At 50.1% G+C, this 15740-nt stretch overlaps 1 protein-coding gene across 3 annotated transcripts in view; it reads left to right on the top strand.

The window, feature by feature from the left end:
• Positions 1-15740, top strand: part of SYT12 (synaptotagmin 12) — a 1146553-nt gene that overhangs the window by 789824 nt on the left and 340989 nt on the right. The gene's annotated exons all lie outside the window — the stretch shown is intronic.

Below are 15740 nucleotides of genomic sequence, written 5' to 3'. Positions count from 1 at the left end.
GGATACCACTTGGTTTCCTGTGATTTGGAGATGTATCTTATGCGCCTCTTGTTCCTCCTCGTATTCTGCACTTCAAATTGGAGCTATTATTTTGGTTTGGTTCTCCTTTGGTCGCTTTTCTTTGGATCACAGCCGGACAGCTCTCAGAGGCAGCAAGGGTGTTTTAAAATTACAAAAGAAAGCTCTAAAGGCATTTGAATCGTCTTTTCTGGCAGTGTTTATCGATTTTTGTTTTGTTGCAGTGGTGTTTCAGGCACCGATTTAATCGTATTTTTCCAAAAACTACAATGTTTTCCTTGGTGTATTTAACCTTGCCACTAGGATCTGATGGTTCAATAGCCTCACATGTTTTAGATAGTACACCAAGGTTATACGACTCTTGGTCATTTACATTCTATACCTCAATGTCGTCTATTGGGTACACTTCTCTTGCCTCGATATCCATTTGGGGAGCTTTAGAATAACCCCTCATTTGTGTTTTATTTGTGATCATTTTTTTCCCAGGGTCTATGCGAATTCCTGATTTTCTTTTTTTTTTTTCTTGGTGTCGAGTGGTTTATAGTGATAATGTCGAAAACATAATGTCGAAAAAAACCATTTGAATGTCTTTTTTTTTCTTTGTTTTTTGTTTGAAATGGAGAGGTTCCCCCCCAAACCCCCTTTTTTAATTATCCGCTTCGTTAAGGATCCGTATTGCCTATCTCAACACGGTCCCAAAATTGTTCTACGTGGATTCAGTTCTCTCCACTTGTTTTTGAGGCTTTTCTGTCTGAATTATACATTACTTGCATCCATTTCTGCAATTCCAGGATAGCCTCCATCATCACACTTTTGTCAGTTAGTCCTTTCCTTGCTAGATCACATAGGCAATTTTGCTATTGACTTGATTGTTCAGCTTCCCTGTCCAATCTGGCTTGGACCATCACGTAAATGACTCTAGGAAGATCAACTTTGAATGGACCATTGCTAGAAGTGTGGCTTGGTCTTTATAGTTTTCATTGACTGATTCCTCCAATTTAATAAAAGGGGCCAGCCAGATTGTAAGGGCTGACATTATCATGCTTTGAATATCAGCTGTCGACATGGTCAATCCCTGAGCTTCCCAAAGTGATGCATTCGGCAAGAATACAGACTCATTTAGGCTGGTCGCAGTGGATGCTGAAGATGGGGTTGAGGAAAGGACGGAGGGCTGCCTCTGATCTTTCAAAAAACGTTCCTGTTGTAAAAGGGTCAGCAAGACATTTGGGGCTTTTGCCCATCCCCCTGTCCTTCCTGTAGTAATTCCCCTTCTCTAAAAGGGTTAGTTGAGGTGGTATATACGTTCTTTGAGTGGTGGGCAGGTGGCTTGTCTATTTCTTAGATGTTCAATGCACGAGTAGAATTTTTCTTTCTTTGGGCTTTCTCATCCAGAGTAAGTAGCTTGGATGACAGCGATATCCTGTGATAGTCGCATCGCCAGTACTGAAGTCGACGCCAGACTAGCATCAACTGTTTTCATGTTTGAAGTTTCCGATAGCAGCTTTACCCCCTAAACCCTCCTCGCTGGGTCTTCTCCTTACAGGGGTATAAAATGGGGACATTCGCCAATCTCAACTCCAGTGGGATAACGTCACCCTCTTTCTCCACAACAGCGTTGTTAGTTGGGGTGGGGTAAGAGCTATTCGGTTATTTTTCTCTTCTCTAGTAAACACTCCCACTCTCCCCGAGGTGTTCGGGAGATTCTTCCTAGCCAAGCTCTGGGGTGAGCCCACTGCATCTGAAGTCCCTAGAGGCAACGGAGGCGCTTCATCTCCCACTTCCAACATCTCCCCATCGGTCAAATGTAGAGTTGCTAGTATATCCCGCTTTGTATTTTCAGAAAATATACATTTAGCATGTAAGGGTGCAGAAAGAGTGAACAGTCTCACCTCAGCGTCAGGGTCCGCTTCTGATGTCCGCAGTGTAGATGCCTCGCCTTGCAGTTTCAACTGCCTCTGAGTACATGTGCCCATTTGCTCCACATGTTCCATCCTGGGCAAAGTCTCACACACAGTGTTTGAGATTGATGAAAAAGATTGCATGTGTCTCTTATCCAGGCTGCTGGCGCCCGCACAGCGCACCACTTCCTTCTCCACTTCCGTCAGGAGATTCGCTGCTGCTGGGCAGGGAGGTAATACAACATGTAGTATACACGACTGCCTGTATCACCAGTGCTACTGGGAAATTTACGAAAACTGAACTCGCCACACATCCACTCCCCGCCTCAAACTGCCAACAACTGCAGCTTGACTCTGCAGCTGACTCTGCCTTTAAAATACTTTGAGTGGATTGCCTGGTATATGCCCCTGCAGGAATCCTTTTCTGGGGTCTTGCAGATCTCCTTGTATACTTCTCTGCCAGGTACCTTCCCCACTCCCCCAAATGACTGCCTGATGTACTCCTTTCATCAGGGCTTCTTCTCTTTTCACTGTCCTTTACTATAGCACAGTTGAATGACTTCTACTTTATTTGCTTGCACTACTTGTTCCAACTTTCCTCACATTGACATCTCATACATGGGGATTTTTTCAAGTTCTGTCTTTGTGCTTTATTTGGTAGGTTTTCAGATATTTTTATTTGATGTATTTGCTTACATGCCTGTCGGTACGCCCCGGGGTCCCCAATGACTCTGGGCAGACGTACTGTTATTTTGCAGTGTTCCCGACCTATGGCACGCTGCTGGGATGTAGCTTCCTCTCTGGGACAGCCTCTTCACACTGCAGATCTTCCTCAAGCGCCCCCTGTAGCTCTGCCCTCACCTGCTGGCTTCTCTCCGTGACTGACGACTGCTGCTTCTCAGCGCAACCATTTCGAGGGGATTGGGTCCTCCGACGTATTCCATATCTATGACAGGTAATCACCGCAGCTGTGCTGCTTCGGAAACTTTTTTCTGCGTCCTGCGTCGATGACGTCGATGCACCGTCATCGAGGACCTCCTCCGACGTTATCCGATGTGATAAGTAGGACGCACGACGCCCGTAGTTCCGTTTTTTCCACGAACGTGTTGCTTCGTGAATCTCGACTAACGCCTCGACTCTTTGGAGTTCTGTCCTTCTCGGTTCTTTGAACCTGTTCGTTTTTGTGAGAAAATCCTTCGTGTGAAGATGTCTTCTACTTCGTCTTCGACCCCGTGTCCGGGCTTCAAGAAGTGCGGGGAGTGTGGGTCCAAGATGTCGGCGACGGACTCGCACGACGCCTGCCTCTGGTGCCTCGGGGAGGCCCACGACACGGATGACTGTATCTACTGCCAGTCGCTCACGTCCAAAGCCTTACTTGAACGTAAGAAGTTGTTGTCGGTAGGTTGGGTGTCCAAGCCCCGGAAGTGTAAGTCTGTGGGGCTTTCGACAGATGATTCGAGAGGTGACTCTCCGCGTCATCGTCAGAAGTCTCGTGGGTCTCCTTCTAGGAGTCGGTCTCGCCACTCCTCGGCCTCTTCGAGGCATTCTCGGAAGCGCCGACAGCGGTCGTCTTCCAGGTCGTCTTCTGAGGACTCTGCCCGGCACGTCGCTTACCCCACCAGCCGTGCGACGCCGGAGGAATGGGCTTCCTTCGGGAAGAAAATGCTGGCGATTCTCGAGTCGCAGGGTACTAAGCCGTCTGCGCCCCCGAGTGGGGTCGGCATTGAGAGGTCGAGAGACACCGCTCGCAAGAGTGGTCGGCACGAGTCACGGGAGAGGTCCCGTTCGGACAAGGGGACTCGTTCTCGACGTACCCGTTCCAGGTCCCGGTCCTCGACGCGTTCGAGACCGTGTGCACCTGTGATGTCTTCGAGGAAGACATCGACGTCTGAGGCATCGAGGACGTCGACAGGCTTTCTCGAGGCTCCGGCTCCGAGGAAGTCGTCAAAGCCGTTGACGCGCAGGTCGTCGAAGGACACGCTCGGAGCTCCGGCTTCGAGGACTGTCGATGCTGGCGGCGCTGCATCTGACATCGACGCCGATTTACTCGACGTCGACTCCGATCCTCTCAGCGCCGATGCCTGTTCTCTCGACGCCGGCGCCGATTCACTCGACGCCCTCGACGCCTTTCGAGGCCGGGGTGTCAGAGGTACGCCGTGGCACGGGGGAACCCCCTAGGAAGGCTCTGGTTAAGAGCAAGCACTCTTGGGTGCCTTCTTTTCGCCACCTGGAATATATTTCGGAGGTGGATGAGGATTCTGATGGCCTGGTTCCTAGTCAGGTTCCAAATTAAATGGTCTCGGGCCATAGTCAGTTTGACGATTTGAGGCAGTCACTGCATGATGCCAGTGGACTGGACACCTCTCCAGAGGTGGAGTTTTGTAGGCCTGAGCCTGGCTCTCATGCCGATTCCTCGTACTGGCGCCTTATGGCTAGGGTTTCCGAGTACTTGGGATGGTCTGCTCCCCCAGGGGAGTTTGTGCAGGATGATCTCACGGACATCCTTGATGTTGGTCCCCCAACTGACCCGGTACTGCCGTTTCATATGGCTCTACAGAGAAGGGTGGCGGCGGCTTGTACTGCTCCGGAGAGTCTCCCGGCGGTGGGCAGGTCCTTGTCGCGAAAATACCGTCCAGCCAGTAGCGACCCCTGCTATTTGACCAGGCACCCCACTCCGGAGAGTTTGGTGGTGCAGGCGGCCACGGCCCCGGCAAAGCAGGCGTCGTACCCTACCATCCCTTCTGATAGGGACGACAAACGTTTTGATGGCTGGGCGAAGAAAGTGTTTTCTTCTGGTGGTATGGCGCTTCAGGCGGCCAACTCCATTTGTGCCTTGTCTCGTTTCACACACTCTGTGGAACTGTGTTGCGTTAGCGGCTGAACATATTCCCGAAGGGGACGAACGGGATGGTTTCCTTGCTATGGTCCAGGATGGTAAGGATGCCATGTGTGAGTCCGTTCAGTCGGGTTTGGACATGGCTGAATGCGTCAGCAGGTCCATGGCGGCGAGCACCGTGATACGCATGTTTGCGTGGTTGCGTAAGTCGGGGTTTGCTCCTGATGTGCAGTCCCGGCTCCTCAACATGCCCTTTGACGGTGAACACCTTTTTGACAGCAAGGCTGACGAGAGCCTTGAGGTTGCAGACCTCCAAAGCTGCAGCGAAGTTGTTGGGCGCTGCAGTTCGCCAACCTCCGCCTTTTCGTCCTAGGGGACAGCAATGGAGGGGTGTTTCCTTTCGCTATTACTCGTCCTTCAGTAAAGCGAGAGGAGTTGGCAGTCAAAGAGGCCAACGCAGGGGTACCAGAGGTGGACGACAGGGTACCCGTGGTGCCAAGGCCGCTTGGGCAGTTGCCTCTTTGCCCTCAGGTAACGGCGCAGCCGCTACCTCTCAGTCATGAGGCCATGTCCCATGGTTCGCCGGTTGGGGGAAGGCTGGCGCAGCATCTTGTAGAGTGGCGTGCCATTACTTCAGATGTGTGGGTTCTGGAGATCATAACCCACGGCTACTGTCTTTCCTTTCGGCAGAGGCCTCACGACAATCCACCGGGGAACCTCTCTTTGCAGAGTCCGGATCCGCTCCTTGCGCAGGAAATTCAAGCCCTGCTGGAGAAAGGCGCCATAGAACTGGTGCCTGTAGCGGAGAGGAACAAGGGATGGTATTCCCCTTATTTTTTGATTTCGAAGAAAGACGGGGGATTGAGACCCATCATGGACTTGCGCTGTTTGAACAAACTCCTCAGGAAGGACAAGTTCAAGATGGTTACTCTCTCTCAAGTCCACCAGGCCCTTCAGCTTGAGGACTGGTTGGTGTCTCTCAACCTCAAGGATGCTTACTTCCATGTGCCGATCCATCCCAAGCACAAGAAGTACCTGAGGTTTGCGGTTGGCGACTCGCACTTTCAGTTTCGGGTCCTGCCGTTCGGATTGACCTCCGCCCTAGGGTTTTCACCAAGCTCATGGTGGTGGTGGCAGCGCATCTCAGGCAAGGGGGGGATTCACGTCTACCCCTACCTGGACGATTGGTTGATCAGGGGGAGCTCTCCCAAGCAAGTCCTGGATCATCTGTCCGTCACCTGACACTCCCTTCACAGACTGGGCTTCTCCCTCAATTTAAAGAAGTCCCATTTGACGCCAACACAGCGACTCCAGTACATCGGAGCAGTGCTCGACACTTCCCTGGGGCAGTGTTTTCCTCCCCAGGTGAGGGCTCTTCACATTAAGCAGATGGTGCACAAGTTTCAGCATGCCCAGACGCTCCCAGCATTCGAGTACTTGAGGTTGCTCGGCCTCATGGCATCCTGCATTCTTCTGGTGCCAGAGGCTCGCCTGCGGATGAGATCTTTGCAGTGGGCACTCAAGGTGCAATGGTCTCAGTCCTCCGGCAGGATGTCGGACCCGGTTCAGGTGCTGCCCTCGGTCGCCCGGGACCTTCTGTGGTGGGCCGTCGAAGGCAACTTGATGAAGGGGGCTCCATTTTGGCTTCCCTGGCCGGAGGTGATGATCGTGACGGATGCATCCCTCACGGGATGGGGAGCTCATGCCAACGAGCTGACAGTCAGCGGTCGTTGGTCTCCGTCGGAGTCCAGACTCCATATCAATCTGTTGGAGCGGAGGGCCGTCAGGCTAGACCTGAAGGCTTTTCTGTCGACTGTGCAAGGAAAGAATGTCCTGATCCTGACGGACAACAGAGTGCCCATGCACTACCTCAACAAAAAGGGGGGGGCAGGGTCACTTCCTCTGTGCAGGGAGGCGATGCAGCTCGAGTTCTGGGCCATCCAGCAGGAAGTTTCGATCTCGGCAGTTCATCTGGCCAGAGACGAAAACGTGACGGCGGACGCTCTGAGCAGGCAGAGCACGATCTCTCACGAGTGGGAGTTGGCTCAGGAGATTCTCCTGGAGATCTTCGCCCTTTGGGGGACCCCTCAAGTGGATCTCTACGCCTCCAGTGTCAACCGGAACTGCAAGAGGTTCTGCTCGCGGGAATTTCCTCCAAAAGGAGCCTTAGGAGACGCGCTCGTGGTGGAGTGGTCATTCCCGTTGCTGTACGCGTTTCCTCCAGTCCCCGTCATCCCGCAAGTGCTGCGGAGGTTACGAAAGTTCGGTTCCCGGATGATCCTCATTGCTCCGGCGTGGGCTCGGAGGACGTGGTACACGGACCTTCTCGACTTGTCCATCTGCCCTCCAAGTCGTCTTCCCTACCGAGACGATCTGCTCTTACGGGAGGGGGGTCAGGTTCTCGATCCAGAGGTCAGATCCCTCAACCTTCAAGCTTGGCTTCTGAAAGGTTGAGGTATAAGGATTGGGACCTCCCTGAAGACGTGATGGAGGTGTTGCTCTCGGCCCGACGGCCAGCAACAAAGTCTCTGTACCGTTGCCGTAAGTTCTGCGACTGGTGCAGAGTTCAGAATGTGGATCCTTTTGCCTGTGACATCCCCATGGTTCTGTCCTTTTTACTTTCTTTGGCCCACATGGGCTTGCAATTGGGTACCATTAAAGGTTACCTGGCGGCTCTGTCTATCTTTAAGCGCTCGTCTGAAGAGTGTACCTAATTTAAAATCCCTTTAATTTCACAGTTTCTGAAAGGACTCACTAATGTGTTCCCACCGTCACCTTTCCTGGTGCCCGGTTGGGATTTAAACCTTGTTCTTAAGTTTCTTATGGGTGCTCCGTTTGAGCCTTTGCATTCTTGTCCTTTGAGGCTGTTAACTCAGAAAACTGTGTTTTTGGTTGCGGTTACTTCCACTTGCAGAGTGAGTGAGTTACAGGCACTTTCAGTTAAGCCACCCTTCACTGTATTTCACAAGGACAGGGTTGTCCTTAGAGTTCGTCCTTCTTTTCTTCCGAAGGTGGTTTCGGAATTTCATTTGGCCCAGAAGGTTGTTCTTCCGGCATTCTATCCTCCTCCGCATCCTGGTAAGGAATAGGAGAGGCTCCATAGGCTTGATCCTAGGAGAGCTTTAAGTTTTTATGTTTCACGCATGTCCCGGGTCAGAGTGGACGATCAACTCTTTATTGGTTACGCTGGAAAGCATTTGGGACAGGCTGTGATGAAACAGACTTTGTCTCGCTGGATTATTTTGGCCATCTCGGAGTGTTACCGCTTGGCAGGTAAGGACCCGCCGGCTGGCTTGCGGGCCCATTCTACCAGGGGTATGGCTGCATCTACTGCCCTGCAGAGGGGTGTTCCTATTCGCAACATCTATGATGCAGCCACCTGGGCTTCTGTACATACATTTGTACGTCACTATTCCCTCGATTCCATCCGAGGACAGGATCTGGCCTTTGGCAAGGCAGTCCTTTGCTCTGCTATTTGATTGGCAATTCTAAATTTTGATTCTAAATTCTTTCCCTCCTCCTTGCTCTGGTACTGCTTTGGGAGTCTGTCATAGATATGGAATACGTCGGAGGACCCAATCCCCTCGAAGAACAAGTTACTTTCTTACCTGGTAACGTTCTTTCGATGGGATGGTCCGACGACGTATTCCATATCACTCCCTCCCTGCCTTCCCCGCTGCAGAATTTCTTTTGCGATTGCAGCTTACGTTCCGCAAGGATTTGTCGGACTGGCAGTTGACTAATGTCACACGTTCTGGGGGAAAAAACTACAAATGAGGCTACGGGCGTTGTGCGTCCTACTTATCACATCGGATGACGTCGGACGTCGGAGGAGGTCCTCGACGACGGCGCATCGACGTCATGGACGCAGACGCCGAAAAAAGTTTACGAAGCAGCGCAGCTGTGGTGATTACCTGTCATAGATATGGAATACGTCGTCGGACCATCGCATCGAAAGAACGTTACCAGGTAAAAAAGTAACTTGTTCATCTCTGCTAGCTCTGCTGCTGCTCCCGGTGCTCCATGCCACGACGGTATGTCACTCTCAGTGGCTGTCTGGAAGTGCCTGCTCTCTCGATCTCCTCCAGCACAGTCCTTTCCCGTACTGCCTGGTTCTCTGGCTCTGCTTGCATCTCAAGTACAAATACAATTTTAAAATGTCCTGCGCACTGGTGATTCACCAATACAACTAGTCCGCATATTCAACTTTGTGTTTCTTTCAACCTGCATCAACTCCTTCTTCCTCTTCCTCGTCTGAGTACTTGAGGCTTTATAGGAGTCGAAGTCCATACAATTTGTAGGGTTTCTAAAGTGATGTTGTTTAGAACTTTTATTTAGAAAAACATTAGCAACAGGAGATGTTAGGTGTGTGTGAGGTATGACTGCTATTTGGTTTAGTTATTTGCAGGAAGGGGTTTGTGGGTTTTACAATGGGAGGGATTTGTATGTTGACAACAAGCCATCAAGAACTTGGGAAATAATTCCTGTTTATTTTTGTATTAATAGCAGTGCACAAAACCCTGAGGCATCTAGGCGCTAGTTACAGTGGAAAGGGAGTTACAGTCCAATAACAAGAGCAGCTCGAGGCTGAGGATTAAAAATCATGTAGGTTAGGGACAGGTTGCAAGTAAAGCACGAGGCTAACAGTCTTCATCAGTTAGTTGCAGACATGTTAAAAGTAGAGCATGATGCAGAAGTCATAATTGGGTAGTTACAGACATGTTAAATGTAAGCACGAGGCTAGGTCATAATCAGATAGTCTAAGGAAGGCATGGTATCAAACAGTAAGACAGACACAAGTGATCACAGTTCAAGGGTGTTTATTGAACTTCAACTGGGTTTGAAAAATGCTCATCTGTCTAAAGATGGGAGCAAGCTACAACCATCAAATAATAATGCAGTCCTAGTGGTGTCTTGTCAAAATAAAAGGGCATGTAGGAATAAACCGATTGCCAAGCCTTAATTTTTTTTGGATTGTTTTGGTTGAAACTAGTCAACTTTACAATTATTTTTTTATAATTCACATAACACTGTCCTAAAAGGTAAGTTAAAAGGAAAAAAAAATCAACATTTTTCAAAAGGAATAAAATTCCAACATACAAATCCAACATTAAAATTATACAATTTGTTAGAATTTTTTACACTTCTCTTAAAATAAGTAAAAATAAAACTTATACACCATCACAGTGGGTTTGCCAATTGCCTTCATTTCATTACCCTCCTTATGGATATTTAACATTGGTATGCTTCTTAAAAATCGAATAGTGCCAATTCTTAAAGGAAAGGACAGTCCAGCCATAATCATCATCCACAGAGTATCTGTAGTTAGATCGCCATATTCTTTTAGTGGAGGTTTTAGATAGAGTAGTCTTTCTTTGCATAGAGCTTTACATTCTACCAGAACATGTTTCAATGATTCAACTTGTCCTTCATTTTTACATAGTCAGCAAACATTTCTTGTGGTAGAATAATTTTACGTTTTGCTAGGACTTCTTGAGTTGGCCATAAATTCAATCTTATTCTCAAGAAGTCTACCCTATGGCGCATAGATGGGGATTTAATCATATACGGTTCTGGGACACTATATTTCTTGTGCGTAAAGACTCTTCCATCGAAGTCCTAGTACTGCAGGCAAGTTGATTTATTTCTTGCCCAATCCCATTTGAATAACTTTGTTTTTACATGTATCGGATTGTGTAGCAGTACCTCGGTTGAAGCATCTGCATAGGTCAGAGCATTTATTACTTTGTGACGCCAATTATTCGCAAAAGCATCTTTAGATTGCAGAAGATAGTGAGCTGAAGTCCCCAAAAGCATATCTGAATCATATGCTAATAGGCACTTCCGAAGCATGCTTATTATTTGCCACAAATATCGAGCATATAGCGATATTAAACCAAGCTCATTACGAATAAGCACAATTGGAGTACAGCCTGGAAGGCCAAGGGTACGTCTCCAGAATTTAGCTTCAAATTGTCCCCATATCAGTTCAGATATAACTGACAGGCTTTCTGATCAATACAATAAAATTGGTATCGTTTTTTGTCTAAAGAAAGTTAGAATCGGAATAATGGAAAATTTGCCAAATTTTGCCTGAATTATATGTGATTGGGAGATCATTGTACTTCACTTTGTCTTCCAGTTTGTCATCTGCGCTATATTCGTAGTGCCAGAGATAGCAACACACAGATATGTATATTCTTGAGCGCATTCCAGCTGCGTCCCTTGAATGGACCATTTGCAGTTTCTACAGTTGTATTTCGTGGTCGGATAAAATGTCATTTCTTTAGTCTTTTCTAAATTAATTATTAGCAAATTTCTATCAGCATAGTGTGAGAGTGCATCAAGAAGATTTTGTAGTCCCACCAGTGTTTTCGATATCAGAACTGGATGATCTGCATAAAGAAGGGCAGGTGTTTTTTATGATCTAATTTAGGGGCATCTGATTGAATTTCACTAAAAGTTTTGCACATATCTGCGATAAAAAAACTAAATAGTGCTGCAGCTAGAATGCAACCTGGTCTTAATCCTCTATAGGTTTTAATTGCTGAGGATAGGGTACCTTCCAGATTTAATCTCACTCGAATACTACTGTTGGTATGAAGAGCATGAATGCGTGTAATTATATGGATCGGGAAGTTGTCTCGTGACATTTTTCTTTATAATTTGCGTGACACTGAGTCAAACGCTGCTCGTAGGTCAACAAATACCATATATAATGCTTGATTGCTGGCCTGGTGATGTTTAATAATTGATGTCAGAGTTAGTAAGTTAACTGAAGTTCCCAATCCAGCAATAAATCCGGTCTGACAAGGGTCACATAATGAATGGTTGTTAATCCAATCGTTAAGATCTCGCAATATAAAACGGGCAAAAATCTTGCCTGGTACATCTGAAAGGGTGATCGGTCTATTGTTGGAGGGACTGGCCCGATTGCCCTTTTTGAAGATTGGAATTATTACTGATCTTCGCCAGGAATCAGGAATGATGTTAGTTTCCAGAACCTGGACGAAAATGTTGTGCAAGATCTTAGCCCATATCTGGGAATGTTGTTTAAGGTCGAAGTTGCTAAGTCTGTCAGGACCTGGATCCCTAGATGTATTAGATTTGTTGATAAAGTACAAAACGTCTATTTCCAAAATCTGCATTTGTTCCAAGCTCCGAATTGAGCTTTGGATTCTAAATTCTGCCAAGTTGGTATTAAAGTACAGATTGTATAATGTAATATCCAGTCTGCTTCACTGACCCCATTTATTTGAACCAGATATTGAGTTAAATTAGTTGCCATATTCAGGAGACCCCAAATTTCGGCAGTGTTTTTGGAACTTATTGCTGATAACATAGTTTCACTGCCGTTCTGATAGAGCCAGGTTTTATGGGCTCTCGTCCAGTTTCTATGTGTTTTTTTCTCCAGCATGGGGTCTGGCATGGATTCACATGCTCATGAATATTCCCCGTCCGGCTGGGAATCATCGGTACAGAAAAAAAATCAGTATCAGTTTCGTTTCTGATCTCTTTCCTAGTGGTAACCAATCACTGATCTCTGGGTCATGCTGCCCACAGCCAATGACTGCCCTCTCCCTAAGCCCCGCCTCCGGCAGCCATCCTCAGATTTTTACCGCACATTCAAGTGTTGGGAGTCCTTGTGCTATAGCTCTCGAGCTTTTGTTGAGATTTCGCACTTTTTCAAAGCGAATTTCTCATTTTTCGGTTAAATTGAGCCTCAAGCTCCATTGTCTTTACATCCGACCAACGGGGACCCGTTTCAGAAGTTTCTACGCCCCTCAAGGGTGAAGTTTTCGTCGAACGACACTTATGGAGGATTCCAGAAGTTTCTGAGGCCTACCCCGGACATGGCCCAGGAGAAAGGGAGCTTGACGCCCGGGAAGCTGTTCAGGGCCTGCCCTGGATGCCAGCTGCAGAACGTGTTCAAGGAAGACGAGCATTCCTTATGCCTCTACTGTCTTCACAAGGACAAAACGCACGTGGAGGAGGACTGTGCGTTTTGCGGGAACATGTCGGAGCGGACCATGAGGGACCGCCATCTTCGTCTCGCCAACTGGCTGGAGGGAAAGAGCCCGTCAGGTGAGAAGAAAAAGAAGAAATCCGAGCGGTCTTCTAAGTCCTGTGAGGGCGCCCCGGCGACGGGGGCCCAACAGAAGGCTAAGCACCGCGAGTCCGCGGGCACCGGGAGCGCCGAACGGTCGGGCTCCTCGGCTGCCAGGCAGGGTGCATCCTCCCTGGTGCCATTGACCACGAGCCAACGCTCTGGCTCAGGTAAGAGGAAATCCGGGAATCCGCCCGATGAGATTGGATCCTTCCATGCGATGATCTCCAGGGCATCCGAGCTTTTCCAGCTCTGCCCCGAAGAAAAGGAGGGGTTCCTCTATCAACGTCAAGAGACCAAGAGGAAGACAGTCCTTGCGGTACCTCTACTGGATGACATCTGGGACGAGGGGCTCTTCCTCCTCAAGAACCCGTCCACGACGCCGGCAAAAAGGGATCGATAAGAAAAGAAGTACCGCGTCCCCTCTACAGCCGACCCCGGATTCAGTTGTCTCGGCGGCTGCCATGAAGAAGGCAGGGTGGGGGCATCGGCATCGACACCGACTTCACCGCCAGACGGCGAGGGAAAGAAGCTTGACGCGATGGGGCGACGAGTCATCACGTCGGCGGCGACGACGATTAAGGCAGCCAACGCCCTGGCTATCGTTGCCCGTTACGACAGGGAACTTTGGTATAAAATCGCTCCCTTGTTGGACTTCCTGCTGGACGACAAGAGGGCAGAAGCCCTGGAAATCTTGCAAGAAGGCGAGGTGGCGTCGGACCATGCCATAACGGTGGCGACGGACATCGCTGACACCGGTTTCCGCCAGTTGGGCAACGGTGTTTGCCTCAGACGGCGCAGATGGCTTAAGGCGACGGATTTCCGCCAGGACGTACAAGCCAAAGTGTTGGACATGCCCTTCGACGGGAACAACCTGTTTGGGAAGACAGTCGATGAGTCCCTGCAAGCCATCAAAATGGACACGGAGACAGCCCGGGCCATGGGAGTTCTCCAGCAGCGACGGCCGTCCTTTCGGAACACCGGAGGGCAAGCAAGGGGCCTCCAAAGGTTCCAGCAGCGGCTCCTCCACCTACCGTCAAGCGGCCCGTTCCTCATTGCAGGAGGCCTATAGAGGACGGGGCAAGTCTGGAGGTTCCCGCCATCGTCACCAAGGAGGGCAAGGCGGCCTCGAATCAGGACTGAACCGACCATGGCGTCGGGCCCCACCGAAGCACCCCGGTGGGAGGCCGGCTGGCAAAGTTCATCAGCGTGTGGGAGTCCATCTCCACCGACCGTTGGGTGCTGGAAACCCTTGCCCAGGGGCACGCCATCGAGTTTCTAAAGAAGTGCCCTCGCGTGCCACCCGTGGCCAGGAAGGAAAACCTCGTACCCCAGCTGCTGCTGGAGGTAAGGGCGATGCTCAAGAAAGGTGCCATCGAGCTCGTCCCAAAGAGATTCAGGGGCTCCGGGGTCTACTCAAGATACTTTCTCGTAAAGAAGACGACAGGAGGTTGGCATCCCATCCTGGACCTGCGGCGACTGAACAAGTACATCAAGGTTCAGAAGTTCCGGATGGTCACCTTACAGCATGTGCTGGGACAGCTGGAGGAGGACGATTTCCTGTCATCGTTGGACTTGGAGGATGCCTACTTTCACATCCCCATTCTAAAAGGACACCGGAAGTTCCTCAGGTTCATGGTCCAAGGACGGCACTACCAGTTCAAGGCCCTCCCGTTAGGATTAAAGTCGGCACCCAGGGTGTTCACCAAGTGCCTAGCACCAGTGGCGGCATGGCTATGCCTACAAGGGATCCACGTCTATCCCTACCTGGACGACTGGCTCATCCGAGCAAGAACAAGGGAGCTCGCTGTAGAACACACAGCGAAGACCGTCCAGCTACTCACGGACCTAGGGTTCTCCATCAACTTCCCCAAATCCCACCTGGTCCCTTTGCAGGTTGCCCGGTTTCTGGGAGCCAAGCTCGACACAGTGGCACGGCTGGCCTCGCCGTCCGACGAAAGGACGAAAGCCATCCTGGGCAAGGTGCAACACCTGCTAGCCACGGACGTAGCCAGGGTAAGATCCATCAAATCCCTTCTCGGGATGATGTCCTCCTGCATCTATCTGGTATGCCTGTGCAGACTTCGAATGCGTCCACTGCAAGAGTTCCTCCACGCACGCTGGATCCAGACGACTGGCAGCTTTGAGGACAGGATACCGCTCAACGAGACCTTCCGACGAGCGATCCGGTGGTGGGGTACCCGCACTCATCTGACGGCGGGGCAGACTTTCAGTCCCCAGCTCACACGGTGACGACAGATGCCTCCCTGGAAGGGTGGGGAGCGCATACCGGAGATCTCCACGCGAGAGGCCTTTGGCTCCCGGAGGAAAAACAGCTTCATATAAACATTCTGGAGCTCCACGCAGTGTTTTGGGCCTTCAGGTCCTTTCTTCCGTCCCTCAAGGGCAAGGTGGTGAGGATCTTTACCGACAACACCACCACGATGTTCTACTTCAGGAAGCACGGTGGAACCAGATCCCCAGCCCTATCCAAGGAAGCCCAGTATCTGTGGCACTGGGCCGTCGACCAGGGGATGTTTCTGGTACCTTTTCATCTGGCAGGGATAAAAAACACCATTGCCGACTCACTCAGCAGGGAGCTGCGCTTGTGCCATGAGTGGGAGCTACGCCAGGATCAAGTGGATCGACTCTTCAGGTTGTGGGGCAGACCCCAGGTCAATCTCTTTGCGACGGCGATGAACTCCAAGTGCCAGAGGTTCGCCAGCAGGTTCCCCCAACCGAGGAGCATGGGCGATGCTTTCTCGTTCCCCTGGGACAACCTGTTTATGCTTTCCTGCTGTTGCCACTGCTACTCCGGCTCGTAAACCAGCTCAAGAGGTCCCGGTGCAGGATGATCCTCGTTGCACCGGCGTGGCAGAGA

The sequence above is a fragment of the Ambystoma mexicanum genome, chromosome 11, assembly GCF_040938575.1.
Source record: "Ambystoma mexicanum isolate Mex_15411 chromosome 11, UKY_AmexF1_1, whole genome shotgun sequence".
In the NCBI taxonomy this organism is placed as follows: Eukaryota; Metazoa; Chordata; class Amphibia; order Caudata; family Ambystomatidae; genus Ambystoma; species Ambystoma mexicanum.
This window is presented reverse-complemented; position numbering and strand designations above follow the sequence as displayed.